At 42.1% G+C, this 21,577-nt stretch overlaps 2 pseudogenes; one reads left to right on the top strand and one right to left on the bottom strand.

The window, feature by feature from the left end:
* Positions 1-4,061: 4,061 nt before the first annotated feature.
* LOC133755153 (protein-L-isoaspartate O-methyltransferase domain-containing protein 1-like) lies at positions 4,062-9,469 on the top strand (annotated as a pseudogene).
* Positions 9,470-20,537: 11,068 nt separating this feature from the next.
* On the bottom strand, positions 20,538-20,911 carry LOC133755273 (small ribosomal subunit protein eS24-like; annotated as a pseudogene).
* Between the last annotated feature and the right edge of the window lie 666 nt (positions 20,912-21,577).

The following is a 21,577-nucleotide window of genomic DNA, read 5'->3' as shown; positions in this document are numbered from 1 at the left end:
TATCTACAAATTTCTGACATAAAGTTGGAGAATTTTTCATGCCTTGTGGCAACGTTACCCACTGATATCTTTTAAAAGGTTGTTTAAAATTAGCGGAAGGCACGCTGAAAGCAAAATGCTCACAATCAGCCGGATCTAATTTTATAGTGAAAAAGCAATCTTGTAAATCAATCACAATTATTTTCCATCCTTTAGGAACAGCCACAGGAGATGGGAGCCCAGGTTGCAATGGTCCCATATCTCTCATAACTGCGTTGACTGCCCTTAGATCTTGCAAAAGCCTCCATTTACCCGATTTTTTCTTGATTACAAAAACTGGAGTGTTCCATGGACTCTTAGACTCTACAAGATGTCCTTTTTCTACCTGTTCTTGTACTATCTGCTCAAGAGCCTGCACTTTTTCCTCTGTTAGGGGCCACTGACTCACCCACACAGGTTCTTGAGTCAGCCACTGAATTTTATCTGCAAAAAGATTCTCTGCAGTGGCCCCTATGAAAAATGCTGCTCATTTAAATTGTCGGCTGTTACCAATCTAACATCCATTGCATCTAGCAGATCTCTCCCCCATAGTGTGAAAGGTAGAGAAGGGAGTACATAGGGTTGAATATAACCTTCCTTACCTTCACAATTCCACTTCAGCATTGCTGAGCTTTGTAGCACTCCATTAGCTGAACCGAGACCTACTAATGATGAGCCAGTGCGATGAACAGGCCAAGCTGAAGGCCAGTCAGAGGAGGCTATGCATGTTCTATCTGCTCCCGTATCCAAAAGACCCTTGAATTTCTTACCATTAAGAGAAACCGTTTTAAATGGACGTTGACCTAAGTCTTGCATGAGAAACACGCCCTCACCTGTACTGCCAAACTGGCCTCGGCCTCTAGATGCTTGTAAAATCCTGTTTGGCAAGTTTATGTAGGGCAGTACCAGCAATTGAGCTATTCTTTGTTCCTTATGTATTTGGATAGTTTCTTTCAGTGGCCTAATCATAATTTTTATGTCTGCCTCTGTGTCTGAATCCAAAACTCCAGGAAGCACTTCAAAGTTTTTTGCGTAATTTGAACTACGACCAATAATTAATCCGACTGTCTGAGGCAGCAAAGTTCCCTTGACATTAGTGGGGATTAAAGTGACACCATCCCACTTTGAAACTATTATATCTTTAGAGCTAGCTAAATCTAGCCCCGCACTTCCTGGGGTGGCCCTAGGTAAATCATGCACTGTAAATTCAGGTGCCTCTGGGTTTAATTGATGTTTCTGTCTTGGTGACTCCTCTCCCTTTGGAGTGGGGCTAGGAGATCGCCCCTCATCTAGTTTTTTGTTTCCTTTTCATCCACATCCTTATCCTTATCTAAAGGAGTCCCATCCTTATGGAACTTTGACTTACACTCATTTTTCCAATGTTTTCCCTTCTTACACCGAGGACATAAGCCTGGTGGTCCTTGCTTTTTTGACCCTTCTTTTGGGTGTTTGCATTCCCTCTGCATGTGACCAGGCTGGCCACAGCTATAGCAAACATCCATGGATGATGATTTTGCGCCTCCTCCATATGTTTTCTTGACATACGCACTAAACTTTTGCCCTTTCATGGCTGCAGCATAGGCCATACCCTGGACTATAGCTGGTGAGGCATCCAAGCATGCTTTAACATAATCCTGATTGTTCCTGTCTTCCTGATAGGCCGAATTAAATCCTGACATAAAGGGTTAGCATTCTCCCAAGCCAATTGTTTTAAAAGCATATCAGTTCCCTCTGATGGAGGCAACATCCTGGTAACAGCCTCCTCCAATCTAGATATGAAGTCCTGATAAGGTTCCTCAGTTCCTTGTTTGAGTCCTGCTAAAGTACCTGGTTTGGTTCCTGTAGGGGGCAGTGAACGCCATGCTTGCACAGCATTCGCTGTGATTAATGCCAATATATCTTTTGGAATTTTTGCCTGTTTAGGCGCAGTGGTATATTCCCCCGTCCCCATAAGCATAGCCATCGTGGGCTTGGGCCCTCTCTTTTTACTTTGTTGAGAAACAGTCAAATTACTTCTATCTTGGTATTCAGTTCTCCAGAGAATAAAATCTCCTGGGCTGAGGGTAGCCTTTGCAGTTTGCATCCAATCATAAGGGGTCAACCAAAGGCTGGCAATCATATCTACAATTTGCAAAGTATAAGGGGCAGTAGGGCCACTAGATTTTACCGCACTTTGTAATTCTTTGAGAGTTTTTAATGGCAAAGGTTCCCAAGCAGGCTCCTCATCATCATCAGAGGAAACCTTGACGGGGAAGGCACAGAGACCCAAGTCCCCGGCTTCTCGTGCTTCTGCTACTGCACCCCTGAAGCCCACAGGTACTGGGGGCAAAGGATCCCAGCGTTTACGAGGCTTAGGGACAGGTGCCTTCCTAGGCTTTGGCAGGGGAGGACCAGGAGGAAAACGACGGTGATCTCTAAAGTCGTCCTCCTCATCCTCCTCTCTTTGTTCATCTTCTAATACATCCCAGTCTATGGTATCCATATCATCATCATCGTTCTTTTCTTTCTTAATAGCATTGTAAACCATAGGAGGCGCAAAGGCCATTAAGGGAGTACATTCCCTGGGACCACCAGGACCACAGTCCAGTACTTCATAACCGTCATTTTCTCCTGTGTCTGACGCTGTTTCACGGCACAAGCCTTCAAATGGGGTTATTTCTGCCAAAAGTTCCCTAATTTGATACCACAACTGATATGCCTGCGGGGGGAGGGTATTTTCTCCTTGATTTTGTACATATCTACGCATTTCTTTACCAACCTTCTTCCAATCTTCTAAGGTTAACGAGCCTCCCTCCAGGAACCAAGGACTCACTCTTTTAAGGAATGAAGTAAAAGTCTCTACAGTTTTGACTGAGACAGGAAAACCGGATTTAGTCAGCATTTTTTGTAACATAACCACCAACATTTTTTCATTCTTATCTAAGGATTGCCCCATGATTTCCCCTTTTTACAAATTACTTACACTTAACCAGTCAGCCTTTACTGGCGGGGCTGCAGTCCCCTGGTAAGAGTCGTCCTTGCTCTGAGGAAAAAGAAAGAGAGAGAAAGATTACCTGTCCTTCAGGTCCCTGTTCGGGCGCCACCTGCCACGGACCGGCTCCACCGGAGACCCCAGACCGAGGGAGAACAAGGGTGAAGGTGTCCAGGAGAGCGAGGATCGACGGGGGAAATGACAGACAGACACTCAAGTTGTATGAGTATGCTGCTGCGTTTATTCTAGAGCAAGCTTACAATTTTTATACTATTACAGACAATTTTAGGGGGCAAGAATCATTAACAAATTACAGAAACTTAGCAAAGTTATGCAGAGTTCACTGGAACAATGTGGGCACACAGTGGAAATGTTGTAGTTCCATTTGCCAAGATTTTTTTCTAAGAACAAAAGGTAAAGGTGAGGTTACTGGTTAACTTCTATTGTGGGACCCAAAGACAAAGGAAACTTGCTGAACAGGTATTGACCTAAGTCCCAAAGACCATTTAAGCTGTCTTTAATGTATTCCTTCCAGCCCCCTGCTCTCTTATCCCATCTCTGTCTTTTCCCATCATGATTCACCCAGCAAAATCCCCATTCATCATAAGATCCCGTATAATCTAATGGTTCTAAATTAGCTGAAGGGGTCCAACGTGGACGTGTCCACCATCTGCCGTTCAGTAAGTATTGCTCATAACCTCCCGGCAGGGAGCGGTTGGGAATTTTATCTAATAGTTGTTTTTGCTTTTGATTAGGGTTCGAGTGCTCATTTCCAATAAGCCTTTTAAGCCTAATTTCTTCTGAGGTTACTGGAGTTTCTATTAACAATTTCTGTTGTTCCACTTCATCTAGGAAAGAACCCAACATACTATTCTCATTTAACTTTAATAGTGCCTCAAACATTGCCCTAACTACTGGAGGACCAAAGTCCGTGATATTCTTTACCAAGTCTTGTGAAACATCAATGTTAGAAATGTTGATTTTCTCAATCTGATTTTCTGTGTTCTGATCATGCTATGCTATTCCTTTACTATGTGGCGAAACTACAAAGTGCAAACAAAGCAGGTAGATGATGCATATCAAAATCACTACTATTGCAGGAACACGCTGCTTCAGCAGCCACCAGCAAGCACGTCTCCAGCTCATTTTATGTGAGTCGGGGGTCGTCACGACCGCGGACTGCACAGGAACTACCCGGGGCTCCGCTCCACAGAGCACACACCCCGACCCTCCAAGCTTAGACCACAAACGCAACAACATTTTGCTACGCTGGAATCACAGCTGTGGGCGTGGCACACAGAAACATCAATATCTGCCATAGAAGGTGTCCCATCCTCTTCACTCACAGCTAATGTTAAGCCCATTTCCCTCCATATACATGGCTAGCTACAGTCCCTACTGCCATGACAGCATTTTGCTCCCTCCCATCCATGGAAGGGACCAGGCAGAAAACTCATACTCCAAGTACAGGAAAAATAAATAGAGGAAATCTATGTTTTGAACAATAAATATGGTATCTAGAATGTAACACTGCATGACATTTAAAAATGTTACAAAAGCGCTTTTATAGAATTATAATCAATATATATCATTTGGACACAGTAACACAATGGAAACCAGTAACTTTATTACTGCTATTGATTCTGAAACAGACAATAAAGATAGACTCATTTATTTGATGGGAGGAATGTCTCTGAAAGAGTGGAAATTGAAATGATACGATACACTGCCTTTAAGGGTGAATACACACATAACTGAACAACAAGGAAGATTGTTTTTCACTAGGTTGATGTCTCAAATTAAAATGTCTAACTCATTAAAGTTAGAGCATCTTATCAACCCCATCACACCACACTCCTTGTCAACCTCCCAAATTCACCATCTCTGTATATTAGGAAAATGATTTTTTTTTTTGACAGGCAGAGTGGACAGTGAGAGAGAGACAAAGAGAAAGGTCTTCCTTTGCCATTGGTTCACACTCCAATGGCCGCCGCAGCCATCACACTGCGGCCAGCGCACCACGCTGATCCGAAGCCAGGAGCCAGGTGCTTCTCCTGGTCTCCCATGGGGTACAGGGCCCAAGGACTTGGGCCATCCTCCACTGTACTCCTGGGCCATAGCAGAGAGCTGGACTGGAAGAGGGGCAACCGGGACAGAATCTGGCGCCCCGACCAGGACTAGAACCCGGTGTGCCGGCACCGCTAGGCGGAGGATTAGCCTGTTGAGCCATGGTACCGGCCAGGAAAATGATTTTTACCTAAAAATATGCACACTATAGGATAATCATTTTTATTTTCAATATTTATTTTGATCTTCTGCTTTGTTTCAGTTTGTCTGTTTTTGAATAATTTTTTTTTTAATTTTTGACAGGCAGAGTGGACAGTGAGAGAGAGAGAGAGAGACAGAGAGAAAGGTCTTCCTTTGCCGTTGGTTCACCCTCTAATGGCCACCGCGGTAGCGCACTGCGGCCGGCGCACTGTGCTGTTCCGATGGCAGGAGCCAGGTGCTTATCCTGGTCTCCCATGGGGTGCAGAGCCCAAACACTTGGGCCATCCTCCACTGCACTCCCTGGCCACAGCAGAGAGCTGGCCTGGAAGAGGGGCAACTGGGACAGGATCGGTGCCCTGACCGGGACTAGAACCCGGTGTGCCGGCGCCACATGGCGGAGGATTAGCCTGTTGAGCCACGGCGCCGGCCTGTTTTTGAATAATTTATTTTCCATCCATAATCAGATTTTTAGGCCCTATGCTTTTAATGTTAATTTTCCATGTAAAACCTTCAAATGTATTAAAATTGTATTGTTATTTTTCAATTCATTTTTGCCTTTTTAATTTTATTTTTGAATAAAGAACAAAGAGCTAACTTTGAACATTTTGCTATATTTTTTCATGTGTATCAAGAAGACTTGCATAAAATCTGTTTAGCTTATCTTGCTTAATAGCTGCTACTGTAATTCACAATACATGAGCAAAAATATCTGTTGTGATGTATTTTCTTGGTAACTAAGATGAAAGTGGAAGTCATTGAGATAATTTTGTTGGAATGTTGATTATAAAGGAGGAAATTTTACCTGCAAAATCATTTTCTTTATCCCTTCCTAGAACACAGTGTGTTGGTCATATATGTAGCCATGAGATAAGAGTATGGAGACTATAAGCCACATGGTCATGATCATGTTAATGTTACACTCTCAGACTACTGTATTATCCCCAGATCATATAATTTGGGGAGCTTGTTAGAAAAATACAAATGATTTAGAAAAGCCCATGAGTTCAATTATCTATTATACTCAATCAGGTTTATTCTTAACTGAATGGAAACAATATTTTATTTAGTTATTTATTTATAATCATTATCAATCACCCTCCTTATCTCTTACCCAGGTTGTCCATTATGGTAATTTAGTCTCCCACAAATGATGCATGAAGCCCCTCTGGTATTAGGGAAAAGACTTCCCAGTGTCTGTCCCCCTCAGCTTCAACACAATCCTAGCATTACTTCAGGAGCATAACTGTGAAAGATTTACCAAATCATATAGATATATTGTAGACGATACTATTTTTAGAGTCTAAAACGATGCTTGTTGTTCCTCTTTTCTATTAAAAGAGACAGCTGGGGAAGCAGGACACACAGCAGACTCATAGAATGGCAAATGCCCAAAACAGCACTCCTGCCTCAGAATCAACCCTTGGGACATTCAGATCTGGCTAAAAGGTCCATGAGAGTCTTATAGGCATGGAAAGCCATGACACCATAGCAAAAAACAATCTAAATGAAAGACCCTGGTGAACAAGACCCCAGCAGAAGGAACAGGCCATCAAGGAGAGAGGCGCCTTTCTCTGAAGGGAGGAAGGAACCTCCACTGTGACACAGCCTTGACTAAACAAGTTCAGAGTCGGTGAACTCAAGGGACTTCCATAGCCTAGACAGCTCATAGCAAGAGTCTCGGGTGATTGCTGACATCACAAATAAGAGTGCCAATTGTTAAATCAACAATGGGAGTCACTGGGTACATCCTCCCCACGTAGGATCTCTGTCCTTAATGTGTTTTACTATGAAACTTTAAAACACTACTAATCGAACAATACCCTATACCTTGTGCGGTTGTGTGAATGCAGCCTGTTGAAATCCTTGCTTAGTACATACTAAGTTGATCTTCAGTATATGAAGGTAATTGAAAATGAAACTCGATAAAGGGTGGGATGGGAGAGGGAGAGGGGAGGGCCACGGGAGGGAGGGAGGTTGGGGGGGAAGCCACAACAATACAAAAGTTGCACTTTGTAAATCCACATTTATGAAATAAAAAATTTTAAAAAAGAGACAGCTGATTATAATTAATTTAATCAAACAGCAGTATTATTTTTACTTCAATATGACTTCATTATTGTAGTTTTTTCCTACAATAAGCAAATGTGTAGAGAAAGCAATTTTCAAGACATTTCTTAAAATTTTCCCTTTAAATTAATAAATAGATGGCAGTCAGAAAGCTAGAGAAATTAAGAAAAGGTATTATAATTTAAATAAATACCTATTGGGGACATACTAATACTTGCCTGTTAATTATACACATTCAATTCTTGCTAGTAATGCCTGGCTCATTTTGTTATCACTTATTTTTATCCACAAAATAATTGTAATCATAGCACATCAGGTTAATCTGACACTTAGAGTGCACACAGCAATCCACCTTCCTGATAATTCACTTGTGAGGAAGCAGATAGTGGCTCAACTAGATGGGTTCCTCCCACAGACACAGGAGACCTGGATTGAGTTTCTGCCTCCTGGCTTTGGCCTGGCCCAGCTGAAGCTATTTAGGGCACTTGGGAATGGAAGTAAACAGAAGATTCATTCTTTTCTCTCTCTGTCCCCCTCTCCCCCTCTCTCCCTCTCTCCCTCTCTCCCTCTCTCTCCCTCTCTCCCCCTCTCTCCCTCTCTCCCTCTCCCCCTCTCCTTCTCTCCCTCCCTCCATCTCTACAATTCTACCCTTTCAAAAAAAAATAAATGAATATTTTTTTTTGACAGGCAGAGTTAGACAGTGAGAGAGAGAGACAGAGAGAAAGGTCTTCCTTCTGTTGGTTCACCCCCAAATGGCTGCTATGGCCGGCATACTGCAGTGATCCGAAGCCAGGAGTCAGGTGCTTCCTCCTGGTCTCCCATGCAGGTGCAGGTCCCAAGCACTTGGGTCATACTCCACTGCCTTCATGGGCCGCAGCAGAGAGCTAGACTGGAAGAGGAGCAACCGGGACAGAATCCAGCCCCCAACCAGGACTAGAACCCAGGGTCTGGCACCGCAGGCAGAGTATTAGCCTAGTGAGCCATGGCACTGGCATGAATACTTTTTTGAAAAGATTTATTTTATTTGAAATGCAGAGGCAAGAAAGAGAGGTCTTCCATCTGCTGGTTCATTCCCCAAATGTCTGCAGCTGCTGCAGCTGTGCCAATCCAAAGCCAGGAGTCAGGAGCTTCTTCCATGTCTCCTGCACTAGTGCAGGGGCCCAAGCACTTGAGCAATCTTTGACTGCTTTCCCAGGCCACAGCCGACAGCTGGATCAGAAGTGGACCAGCCAGGACATGAACTGGAGCCCATATGGGAAGCCAGCACTGCAGGCAGCAGCTTTATCTGCTATGCCAAATGCCAGCCCCAGTGAACACAATTTTAAAATAATACATTTTTAAAAGTTGGCGGTATTGTGGCAGCAGCTGGCTTCCAGGAAGCTCACCAATTATGAAGAGCCTGGCCCTGCACATTGCTACAGTGAGCTGGGCTGAACCGCTGTGCCACAGGTCCTTTTAGAATAAATCATGGGATTGAGCTTCATTCAGATGTAGTAGAATACGCCAAGGAAAAACTGGAAAGCTTTGTCAAAAATAATAGCTTTGATAAATTTGAGTTCTGTGAACCTGCATTTGTAGTTGGTAACTACCTCTAGAAATGTCTTACAGTTATCAGTATGATCGAATTTATTGTGGTGCTAGGGTCCAAAAAGGCCATGAAAACTATGTGAAAATTTTACTGAATGTGGGAGGCATGCTAGTCATGCCTATAGAAGATCAGTTAACACAGATTATGTGACCGGGACAAAACACTTGGGAAAGTAAAAATATCCTTGCTGTTTCATTTGCTCCACTTGTGCAGCCAAGTAAGAATGGTTATGGCAAGCCTGCTTCTGTGGGACTCCTCCCTGTGCTGTCAGGAACCTGCAGGACTTGGCTTGTATTTATATTCACAGCCCACTTAGAAATTTCATAAACAATGAAATGCAGGCCAAAAGGTTCCACCCAAAAGGAAAAGAAAGAGAGTGAAACAGAATTAACAGGCACGTCCTTGTAGGTAATCAGCTTATGCCTCAGCCTCTTAGTGAGGAGGATGAGAAAATGGAAGATCCCAAAGAAGAGGAGAAAGATCACAGTGAAGCTATGAAGCCAGAAGAGCTGCCTCAGAATTCATGGAGAAAGAAAATCATCAGCTGCCCTCCCTGAGTCTTTAAAAGCTTAATTGGCTGGCACCGAGGCTCAGTAGGCTAATCCTCTGCCTGCAGTGCCGGCACACCGGGTTCTAGTCAGGGCACAGGATTTTGTCCCGGTTGCTCCTCTTCCAGTCCAGTTGTGGCCCAGGAGTGCAGTGGAGGATGGCCCAAGTGTTAAGGAGACCAGGAGGAAGCACCTGGCTCCTGGTTTCGGATTGCCACAGCCCGCCAGCCGTGGCAACCATTTAGGGAGTGAACCAATGGAAGGAAGACTTTTCTCTCTGTCTCTCTCACTGTCTATAACTCTACCTGTCAAATAAATTTTAAAATATTTCTTAAAAAGAAAAAAAAAGGGTCGGCACCATGGCTCACAAGGCTAATCTTCCCCCTGTGGCACCGGCACCCCAGATTCTAGTCCTGGTTGGGGTGCCGGACTCTGTCCCGGTTGCTCCTCTTCTAGTCCAGCTCTCTGCTGTGGCCTGGGAGTGCAGTGGAGGATGGCCCAAGTGCTTGGGCCCTGCACCCGCATGGGAGACCAGGATAAGCACCTGGCTCCTGGCTTCGGATCAGTGCAGTGCTTTGAACTACAGCGGCCATTGGGGGGTGAACCAATGGAAAAGGAAGACCTTTCTCTCTATCTCTCTCTCTCACTGTCCACTCTGCCTGTCAAAAAAAAAAAAGAGCTTGATTGACATGTTTTACAGACAAAAAACAGATTGAGAATAAAAAATGCCTACTGATAATTCCTGTAGACTTGAGCATGCAGCATTTGTTAGGAATTAAAATAACTATTTCTTTCATCAGAGTGAATTTTAGGGAGGAAAAAGTATAACTTGTTTCTGTTAGTAACAAAAATAATGTACTGAGACATTAAAAAGAATCCCTTTTATAAAATCTATTTTTTTTTAAACCTTGGGAAAATGCTGCTGTATAAGAGTCACCCACAATGCTGGAGCTCTTAAACCAAATACTTTTTTATTTTATTTATTTTTTTTATTTTTGACAGGCAGAGTGGACAGTGAGAGAGAGAGAGACAGTGAGAGAAAGGTCTTCCTTTTGCCGTTGGTTCACCCTCCAATGGCCACCGCGGCCGGCGCGCTGCGCTGGTCTGATGGCAGGAGCCAGGTGCTCATCCTGGTCTCCCATGGGGTGCAGGGCCCAAGTACTTGGGCCATCCTCCACTGCACTCCCTGGCCACAGCAGAGAGCTGGCCTGGAAGAGGGGCAACCGGGACAGAATCCGGCTCCCCAACCGGGACTACAACCTGGTGTGCCAGCACCGCTAGGTGGAGGATTAGCCTATTGAGCCATGGCGCCGGCCAAACCAAATACTTTTTACACTGAACTATAGAAAAATGATCCTTAATAGACCTTGAAAATCGCCAGAGTCAAGATAACCTCACTAACTTTAAATACTGAAAATATAAAGGAGCAATAAAAACTGAGGGTTGTATTAAGTGTATACTTTTTTTTTTAACAGATAGAGTTAGAGAAAAAGATCTTCCTTCCGTTGGTTCACTCCTCAAATGGCTGCCACAGCCGGAACTACACCGATCTGAAGCCAGGATCCAGATGCTTCCTCCTGGTCTCCTACACACTTGGGCCATCCTCCACTGCCTTCCCAGGCCACAGCAGAGAGCTGGACTGGAAGAGGAACAACCGGTACTAGAACCTGGCACCCATATGGAATGCCAGTGCCGCAGGCAGAGGATTATCCTAGTGAGCCATGGCACCGGCCCCAAGTATATACTTTCTAATATTCACTTGCTGTGCTCTTAAAAACCTCTGAGAAAGCAGATATCCCCACCCATCCCCACCCCACCCCCACACACACAGGTCTTTTGGCAACAGATTAAAAAGCAAAAGTTGCAGGGCTATAAAATTTCATGAAACTTGTGTTTTTTAAAAGATAAATTACTTCATATGTTGCATTATTATTGCACTCATATATTGCCTGGAATATATTTACAGCAACTCAGAAATAGTAATTGCAACAAAAGTAAGGTAAATAGGTCTACAGAGCATTTGATTTCCTTATAAGATAAGTTTTCATAGAGGAAATAAAATAATTGCAATTCAAATCAGATTTATATGCTTAAGAAACAGGCAATGAACTTGAACAGATGTTTTTCACATGAGGAAATTCACATGGTCAGCACATGAAAAAATACTCAGGATCACTTGCCATCAGGAAAATGCAAATAAATACCAAAATGAGGTTTCATCTCACCCCATACAGAAATCAATAAAAAATTAATGCTGATGAGGATGTGTGGAAAAGGGTACCCTAACCACTATTGTTGGGGTTGTAAACTAGTACAGCCATTGTGGAAGACAACCCAGATGTCCATCAACCAATGACTGGATATAGGAAATGTGATACACACACACTATGGAATACTATTCAGCTGGAAAAAAGAAATCCTGTATTTTGCAATAAAATGGATGCAACTGAAAACCATTATATTTAGCGATATATGCCAGTCTCAGAAAGACAAATACCATATTATTTCCCTGATGTATGGTAACTAATAGTATACACAAAAAGTTTTTATATGAACAAAAATGACATTTTGATATTCAATATTTGTTTACAGCCTTGTCTCTGCTTTTGAGGAACAGTGCTATTCCCTGCTTACTCTTTGTTGAATTCTTTACTTAGTTTAGGGTTAATCTTATGAGTGTAATAGATTATGAAAATGGATTATGAAAACTATAGCATAAGGAAGGAGGAGGAAGGGTGACAGCATGGGTAGGAAGTATCCCTGCATGCCCAAATTTGTATATATGAATTCTGTTTACCTTAAAAAATAAATTAAAAGGGACTGGCACTGTGGTGCAGTAGGTTAATTCTCCACTTGCAGTGCTGGCATCCCATATGGACGGCAGTTCTAGTCCCACTTGATCCTCTTCCAATCCAGCTCTCTGCTATGTCCTGGGAAAGCAGCAGATGGTCCAAGTGCTTACTCCCCTGTACCTGTGTGAGAGATCAGGAAGAAGCTCCTGGTTCCTGGCTTCTGATCAGCCCAGCTCCTGCCACTGAATTAACCGGTGGATGGAAGACCTCTCTCTGTGTCTCTCCCTCTCACTGTCTATAACTCTACCTGTTAAGTAAGTAAATAAAATCTTTAAAAATTAATTAATTAAAATGGAAAAAAGCAAAAAGTATGTGAAACCAAATCAGATTACTCTGCTGGAATTTCATCAATGACTTTTAACTTCCCATTAGAGTTGTAATTGTGCTGCTCATTCTAACACTTAGGAATGATCTTTCTTCCTAACGTTCCTCTATTAAGTGGACACCTAGAATTTAGTAACCAGAGGTAATTAGGAAAAAAATCTCATGAGCACATTGTGTGGGATTAAACAGAAACTTTAATTTTGGTTCTAAAGAGCAAAAGGCTAGTATATGCCAAGGTAATCTGATGTAAAGATGAAGAAAATGATCATAATGGGCAAAGAGTACTCAGAAAATCTCAAACAATCTGGAATTATGTCAGTGTACTACATTTTGGTGAGGATCAAAGATGTAGTTAAAAAAGAGACCAAAGAGTAAGAAGAGTTACTGACTTTGTAAAACAAAGACAGTGATCTTGTGATGAAGAAATTAATGTTTTAAACAATTCAACCATAATTCCAAGTTCTGATATTTGCATTTTAGATATGAAAATGAGGCTGACTATATATATATATATATATATATATATGTATAGGCACACACATACATATATATCTATTTAAAGATTTATTTATTTTGAAAGTTAGAGAGTGAGGGAGAGACAAAGCGGTAGTTCTTCCATTTGCTGGTTAACTCCCTAGATAGACACTATGGCCAGCACTAGGCCAGGCTGAAGTCAAGAGCTAAGAGCTTCATCTAGGTCTCCCACATGGGTGGGTCATGGCCAAATGAGCCATCTTCTGTTGCTTTTCCCAGGTCAGTAACAGGGAGCTGTATTGAAAGCATAATAGCTGGGACATGAACCCGTGCCCATATGAGATTCTGGCATTTCAGGTAGTAGCTTTATCCACTTTGTCACAATGACAACCCCACAAAAATATTTTTAAGTTTTTAACATCATAAGAATTTTTATTTGAAAATAACATATTCTCATATAAATCACATTACGTGCCTATGCCCTATATTCTTGACCTTAAATTCCAAACAGGATCAAATCTAGTTAAGGTAAGAAAGTAGACCATGGAATTATTGGGATGACCTCGATGGGAATTCCCTTATGCCACTAATCCCTGACACTCTGAATCTTTCCTGAAATCAGCGATCACAATGAAGTGACTGGCATAGCCTGCCACGATCTTCCCAAGTCAGGCAGCCTCTCTGGGTGTGATCCAGGTCACTGAGGGTTAAACCATACAGCAGCATGTGCTGCTGGGCCTGGGAGACTGACTTTGTCCCTTCTGCAGGGTTTGAGCAAATATACTGGTGACAAGAAGAAAAGTGAGGAGAGTGAAACACCTCGGATATGCTTTTGTCTCCACAGCTGAGAGTGAAACAGAAGCAACTAAATCTTGTCTGTATTCCCACTTCCTCCCAGGCTGCGGGGCCAGGACCCACCAGCAGAGAGTGCTGAAGGCTTATTTCATGTCTCTTACTTCTTGTTATCATTGAAGGTGCCAGAAGTTATTTATCCTTAACCATCCCCTCTACCTGGGTCAAATGTGTTTAAATGATTATTGTTCATTCAAAATGCACACTAATAGAAAACAATCAATAATATAATATTATACATTTGCTAATAATCTAAAAAAGGCTACCAATGACAAGGACAACAAATAATCATTGGTTTAACTTACAGTGATTTTTTTTTTGTAAGACCTCTAATTAGAAGTTACAAACACTTTATGTTCAAGCTCCCCTTCAGACAATGTGGCTGTTGGGCCAGGAAGAACTGGTGGGGCAAGAAGCTGGGGAGCGACTGAAAGAGCGAATACGGAGAGGCCCAAAAGGAGAAAGTGGAGAAGCAGGAGGGGAGCCCGGCCCAGCCGAACAGTCTCCTCGGAGAAGAGGGGCCGGCACAGGGAATGGTGGCATCTGAGGAGGACACGGTCACTGCCGGTCAGGGCGTCCCTCACTCCCCCAGGCTCCGGGTGGTGAGGAGAGTGGCCCGGCCCTCTGTGCAGCACCCAGCACTGCCATGGCTGCCCCCATAGCACAAAAAAAAAGGCGCGGGTTCAGCCTGCCTGGGTTCCGCATCAGGCTCGCCCCACTGTCTTCTAACTTTACCTCAGGACTTGGAGCCAAAGCGGCCTTCAGACAGGGTCCATGACTGGGAAGCAGCAAGCAGCGAGGCCCCGCTCTTGTAGTAGGCAGGTGCAGGGAAGATACTGGAGAGGAGGGCGGCCCCGGAGTGCCGCCGGAGTCACAGGGACGGAGGCGTGTTAACTGTCAGCGTCTCTGACCCTGGTGCCATCGCTGCCCCTGTAACAGGGAAGAGCCCAACGTTCCTCTTCCCGGCTCAGTGTCACCCCAGAGAAGGGCGGGTGAGCACGCCATTGGCTCATGGGAGTGAGTTGGTCCATCTGGGCCCCTGAGTGTGGGCCAGGGTTCGGACAGTGTGGCCCCTGGTACGCCAGGGCTGGAAGTGACGCAACCCGAGGCCTCAGAGCATCATAAAGCCTAGCAGACACTGTGGCTGTGATCCAAGCTCTGAGCCGAGGGCAGTGGGGAAGGACTGCTGGGCGCCAGGAGCCTCTGCTGGGCCTCCCGACGCGTGGATCTCTGAGGCGCTAAGGAAGCCTTAGGAAAAGAAGCGGGGACCCTCGCCCGCGTGCTGATTTGTGCAGCCTTGCCACAGAACAGAACGCCTGAGATTGGCAGTGGCTGCCGTCCTGGGTAGGTATGGGGACTTTTTGTTAGTTCCTGGATGCCGAGGTTTTTTGTTTTTTGTTTTTTGTTTTTTGTTTTTTTTAAGATTTATTTATATTGTTTGAAAGAGTTACACACAGAGAGGAGGAGAGGCAGAGAGAGAGAGATAGAGAGAGGTCTTCCATCTGCTGATTCACTCCCCAGTTGGGCACAACAGCCTGAGCTGCACCAACATGAAGCCAGGAGCCAGGAGCTTCTTCCAGGTCTCCCACATGGGTGCAGCAGCCCAAGGACCTGGGCCATCTTCTTTGCTTTCCCAGGCCATAGCAGAGAGCTGGATCAGAAGTGGAGCAGCTGGGTCTTGAACCGGGGCCCATATGGAATGCTTTCACTGCAGGGGCTTTACCCACTATACCACAATGCTAGGCTGGCCCCATTTCCTGGCTGCTGGTTTTTATTTCGTCTTCAAAGACCCAAGATTGTGTTACAGGTATTCCTTATACATCTCTGCCTCTTCATTAGGATTGTCTCTTGTCTGGAAAGGTGAAGCAGGTTTTGATCTTAGACATGCAGGCTGCACCTGCCTTCATCCTCATGCTTTGTATGTCACAGAATCTATACCAATAGATTATTTCCCCTCTGTATTTTCTTCCACATTAGGAACAAATACTGACTCCAAGACGGATGAACTAACTTTTTTTCCTTCAACACTTCCCATTGGAGCTTTTTATCAGCTTTCCCCACCCAACCTGTCCATAAGCTTATAATATTTCTGTTTGATAGGAAATGCTTGAAACACACCTGTTTTCTCTTCCTGCTTTTTCTAACCTTGCAGAGTAGGGAAAAAAGCTAGATTTGTGTAACTTCAGTGTGAACCATAAATCCTGAGACTGAAGAGAGTCAACAGATGTTACTGTCAAATCATTTTCTGGTAAGATTGTTTTCCCTAATTTATATGCAAGGTGCCTAAAGTAACACAATATTTGTATCATGAATCCTTAAAAACAGCACTCCAGTGTGCTCGTTTACTTGAAAGAATTAAGTTTTTAATATTAAGTAATTCTTCCAGATGTAGTGTAAAACTTACATATGAATGAGACGGTTTTGAGACTGAACTTGTACTAGATTTTAAGATAGATAATGTTTTTGTGTTACTTATAAGTTTCTGATTTCTTTCATGTAATACTAGCTGGGAATGAAGTCCTGTTACTTCCATTTTACTGAGGTGCTGCAACTGACCCAGATGAGAAATGTGCCCATGTTACAGGTGTAATAAGTGAAAACATGGTTGTGATCTAACCCCCTGGACATGTCTGTTCAGGCAAACAGCTCTATCAATTTATCCCATTTGTAACAGTGTTCAGATTTTCTTTTAAAAACTAGTTGTTTAATATTGAAAATATTGTCAAGGATTCATAACCTTTATTTGTTTGCCCAACTCTTGTTTCCCTGGAAGAAGATACACATGTATGCATGCACACAAATTATGCATAGTGTCAGATGAAGTCAGCACTGCTGTGGGCCATTTGTTGTTGCTCTTGTGTTTTGATTGTAAGTCTTTTTAATGAGAACTTTAAAAAGGTTTGTGACACTTATTGTTTTATGGTAAAAAAATACAAGTGGTATGGCAATGTGTGTGTTCCTGTTAAGAATGATCCAAGTTTTTGTTAGCAGTCTTTGAAATGAAAGAGTTTGACTAGGGAGTTACTTCAGAACTGCCAGGCTCCTAGAGGTTTCTAAAGCAGTAAGTGTTGGGTGAGGCAGTGCATGTGCACTTAGCATCACAGGTAATTCTGATGCACACTGATCTCATTCCAAACATCCATGACAAAAGATAGCAAAACTTTGGATGTTTCACCTTCTGAAATGCAGCTTAGGAACTTTTAAAATCTTTGATCCTTTTAGGAAATTATGTATTGATAGAGAGGTCAGTGCTAAGTGATGATACATCCAACAATCCTCAGCCCTTTTACCTTCTAACCACACCAGGACCCTATGGGATGTGCTTTGTTTCTCTGAACCCTTAATACAGTACCTGGTGCAGAGTGAGTGTGACTCGGATAGGAATGCTTTTCCCAAGGACATTGTAGGATGAGCGATATTTCATTGTTCCAATGTGTACAGATGAACTCAGTTAAAACATGGTTTGGTGACTTCCTTGAGCTAGGATGTAACCACGGATTCCTTGCCCAGATTTCAGTGGATTGACCCCTTTGTTCTCTCCATTGTACCAGTGATTCTCTGGGCAGATCTTTTTGACAACACTTACCAGGCTGTTCTATCATCAATCTGATTGATTTTTCTGCCAACTTTTGAGCCAGAACTGTATTGTACCAATTTATTTTGCACAGAATAAACATTTTGCCATCAAATGTTATTTTAAATCTGTAAATAACAAATATTGAGTCAATGAAAATAAAATTTTGATTACAGTGGTTGTAGATGTGCTAAATTTCTCAAATTATTATAAAACAAAATTTTTCTTGTAAATGTTCTGATTTTGTGTGCATAAATATTTTTAATGTAAATTAATGACTGATAACTTTTGTAGTCTTAGATGGGAGATTTAACACTTCATATGTATTTGTCTACAAGTTTATATCACTGTTCTGTAATAGTACATGTTTATTGCTATAATAATCTTATCAGACATGTAATTTGTAGAATTGCATATGGCTGTAAAATAATTTTAAACATCAAAAATTTAGAAATTTGAGGCTAGCAGTGACCTAGAAGTTTGGGGTGAGGTTCAACTAAGAATGGCTGTCCAAAGGCAAGTCCTATGGTGACAGATAATAGGAACTTTATCTTGGACTGGAAGTTTGTATACACAAACATAGTCAAGTGAACATGGCTATCAAAATGATCCCAGGCATGGTGGACACAGGTCTGTTCATCAACGTGGCTGAAACAGTCTTCTTTGGGATGCAGGAGGTTAAGTGAATGTGTGGCAGAAACGCTTCTGTTGACCCCATGAGGAGCAGATGTGTTCACCTCGATCTCCAGCCCACATTCAGGATTGACATGCCTTTCCTGGAGCCTTTGCCTTAATATATCTTGGTGTGGGTGGAGGGACTAAATCCAATCTTCTCTAGTACTGCTACTATATGTCTTTTTAAACAGAAATTTAAAGATATATATTTTACTATTGAAAATATTCATTTTAGTGGGAGACACAGCAGACTCATAGAATGGCAGATGTCCTAAATAGCACTCTGGCCTCAGAATCAGCCCTTAAGGCATTTGGATCTGGCTCAAGAGCCCATGAGAGTATTTTAGGCATGGAAAGCCAAGACACTTTGAAAAAAAAGACCTAAATGAAAGATCTCTGTGAGTGAGATCCCAGTGGAAAGAACAGGGCCATCAAAGAAGGAGGTACCTTTCTCTGAAGGGAGGAGAGAACTTCCACTTTGACTATGACCCTGTCGGAATAAGATTAATGTCGGTGAACCCTAAAAGCTTCCATAGCCCTGGCAACTCATGACTAGAGTCTAGGGAGATTACTGATGCCATAATCAAGAGTGTCAAATTGTTAAATCAACAACAGGAGTCACTGTGTACTTACGTCTCATGTGGGATCTGTCCTTAATGTGTTGTCCAATGTGAAGTAATGCTATAACTAGTACTGAAACAGTATTATTACACCTTGTGTTTCTGTGTGGGTGCAAACTGATGAAATCTTTACTTAGTATATACTGAATCAATCTTCTGTATATAAAGATAATTGAAAATGAAAAAAAAACTTGGTGTTAAATTGGAAATTACATAGAAAATTAATCAATTTTTTAAAAAAATATCATGTAGGATCTCTGTCATTAATGTGCTGTACATTTTGATTTAATGCTATACCTAGTACTCCAACAGTATTTTTCACTTTGTGTTGCTATGTGGGGGCAAACTGTTGAAATCTTTACTTAATATATACTAAACTGATCTTCTGTATATAAAGAGAATTGAAAATGAATCTTGATGTGAATGGAAGGGGAGAGGGAGTGGGAAAGGGGAGGGTTGCAGGTGGGAGGGAAGTTATGTGTGGGGGGAGACATTGTAATCCATAAGCTGTACTTTGGAAATTTATATTCATTAAATAAAAGTCTAAAAAAATTCAGTTTTTATATAAAGCAGAGTTTGATTTCATGTTTTGTCTGAAATATTTACCAAAAAATAAAAATAAAAAGAATAGGGCAAGAAGGGGAAGACTATCTCTAAAACCTTTGACTTGAACCTGCTCGGTAAGCTTCTGAATGTTGGGTTTGCTGAGAAATGAATATCAGAGTTTTTCTTGAAGCTGATAACATGAAGGACCTGGCCAGCAGTGATCTCCTGATGCCTAACAGGATGCTTGGTTTACTTTTCTGCCATTATCTGTTGTGTTTTTAGTCTATTCTCATTGTAATCATGCACAATACAGTTACTTATGAAGATCAAATTTACAAAGTCTGCTGAGTGGAGCAGTGTGACATGTAGTGACTCAGAATGTAAACTCTCAGGGGCAAATGTGGTAGTACCTTTGCTCCGATCAGGGAGTTGTTCAAATCCCTCATTTTTGAAGAAGTTGACCAGAAATACTTGCCAATGCTGCCAGAGCACTGCTGCAAAATGTGACATGTTTGTTTTTTAAATAATTTTCTTTTTGTTGTTAATTGTTTTGCTGTTCCTTTATTATCACTGGCATGGTTTGGCATCAGATGTCATCACCTCTTTATATTCTTTGAAGGTTCAAATAAAAACTGTGGTGCCAAAAGAAGAAATACAAAATAAAATTCAAAGATAAGATTAGTAATATTTTTATGAGAATAATGGTATCAGTGACTCAACTTTGACAAGAAATGTATAAAAGTTTTATTATTTGATGAGATCCTTCAAGGTATGCTTGGCAGAGAACCTGGAAAACTTTCTTTAAAGCACTGCTGCCATGAGGGGATGATTGGGTTACAGAAAAAAAGTATTCCAACCACTGGTTGGACTTCATCATCCAAGTGCAATTTGCTAGAATAAACAGTGCAGGAAAAGGAAAAGCTAGAACATGGCTGTGCCTGAGATTGAGCTAATAATTGCCCCACACTCTAGTATTTGCAGCACAGAGTAGTCACTGTAGACTGTCATCATTTCTTCTTTGTAGTTTCTCCTGCATCATTTAACTGAGTAAAGCACTAGTACCCCACAGTTCACTCCATACATTTATTTTTTTAAAGTTTTACAGTTTATTAATTCTTATGAAAAATTCACAAAATCACCATAAAGTCACTACAAAATCTTTACTCCTTCAGCTTTTTGCCAGCACTAACATTGGCTTTGGCAGTTCCCCTGAACTTCTTCAATGTGTTGTTACACTCCTGTTGCTGTTGTGTTGAGTCTTTTTCTTCTCATACAGGCCATGTCTTGCAAGTCAATGTTTGGATTCATTTTTTAACATAATCCAAGGAATCATAAATCATACCAAAGTCCATTGTCTTGCCACCGCCAAAATGGGTTCTAAAACCAAATACAAAGACTCCATCAGGAGTTATCTAGCACATTTTGACTAGTTTTTCCCAAATCTCTGTGGAACAGTTGCCTTCCCAGAGTGGAGCACGTCAATGACCATTTGTTCCCTCTGAAGTGGTCAGTTAGTCATGAACTTCCTGGTACAAATAGTACTGTGTCATTCATTATGTCAGCTGATCACTACAAAAAGAAAAATGCTACTATATTGCTATAAATCTCAAATAAAATATAATTCAATTCAACTGAGACAAAAGGTATAAAGAGTGATACCTGGGGCTGGCGCTGTGGTGCAGCAGTTTAAAGCCCTGGCCTGAAGTTCTGGCATCCCATATGGTTGCCACTTCTAGTTTCGGCTGCTCCTCTTCTGATCCAGCTCTCTGCTATGGCCTGGGAAAGCAGTAGAAGATGGCCCAAGTGTTTGGGCCCCTGTGCCCATGTGGGAGACCCAGAAGAAGTTCCTGGCTCCTAGCTTTGGATCAGCTCAGCTCCAGCAGTTGCAACCATCTAGGGAGTGAACCAGCAGATGGAAAACCTCTCTCTATGTCTCTACCTCTCTCTGTAACTCTGTCTTTCAAACAAATAAAATAAATCTTTAATAAAAAAGAGTGATACCTTATTCATAAAGTTACAGTCCACAAATAAGATAAAATAGCTGTGATTTTTTATATACTTTCACAGCAGTCTCATATTCACAAGAACTAATCTGATGAAAACAAGTTGATATTACAAAAACAATACTATGACAGATAAATTTGGAATGTTCTTACTGTGAATGAACAGATCAAACATGGTAAAAAGTTTTATAAAATAA

This window comes from Lepus europaeus, unplaced genomic scaffold, assembly GCF_033115175.1.
Source record: "Lepus europaeus isolate LE1 unplaced genomic scaffold, mLepTim1.pri SCAFFOLD_3_1, whole genome shotgun sequence".
Classification (NCBI taxonomy): Eukaryota; Metazoa; Chordata; class Mammalia; order Lagomorpha; family Leporidae; genus Lepus; species Lepus europaeus.
This window is presented reverse-complemented; position numbering and strand designations above follow the sequence as displayed.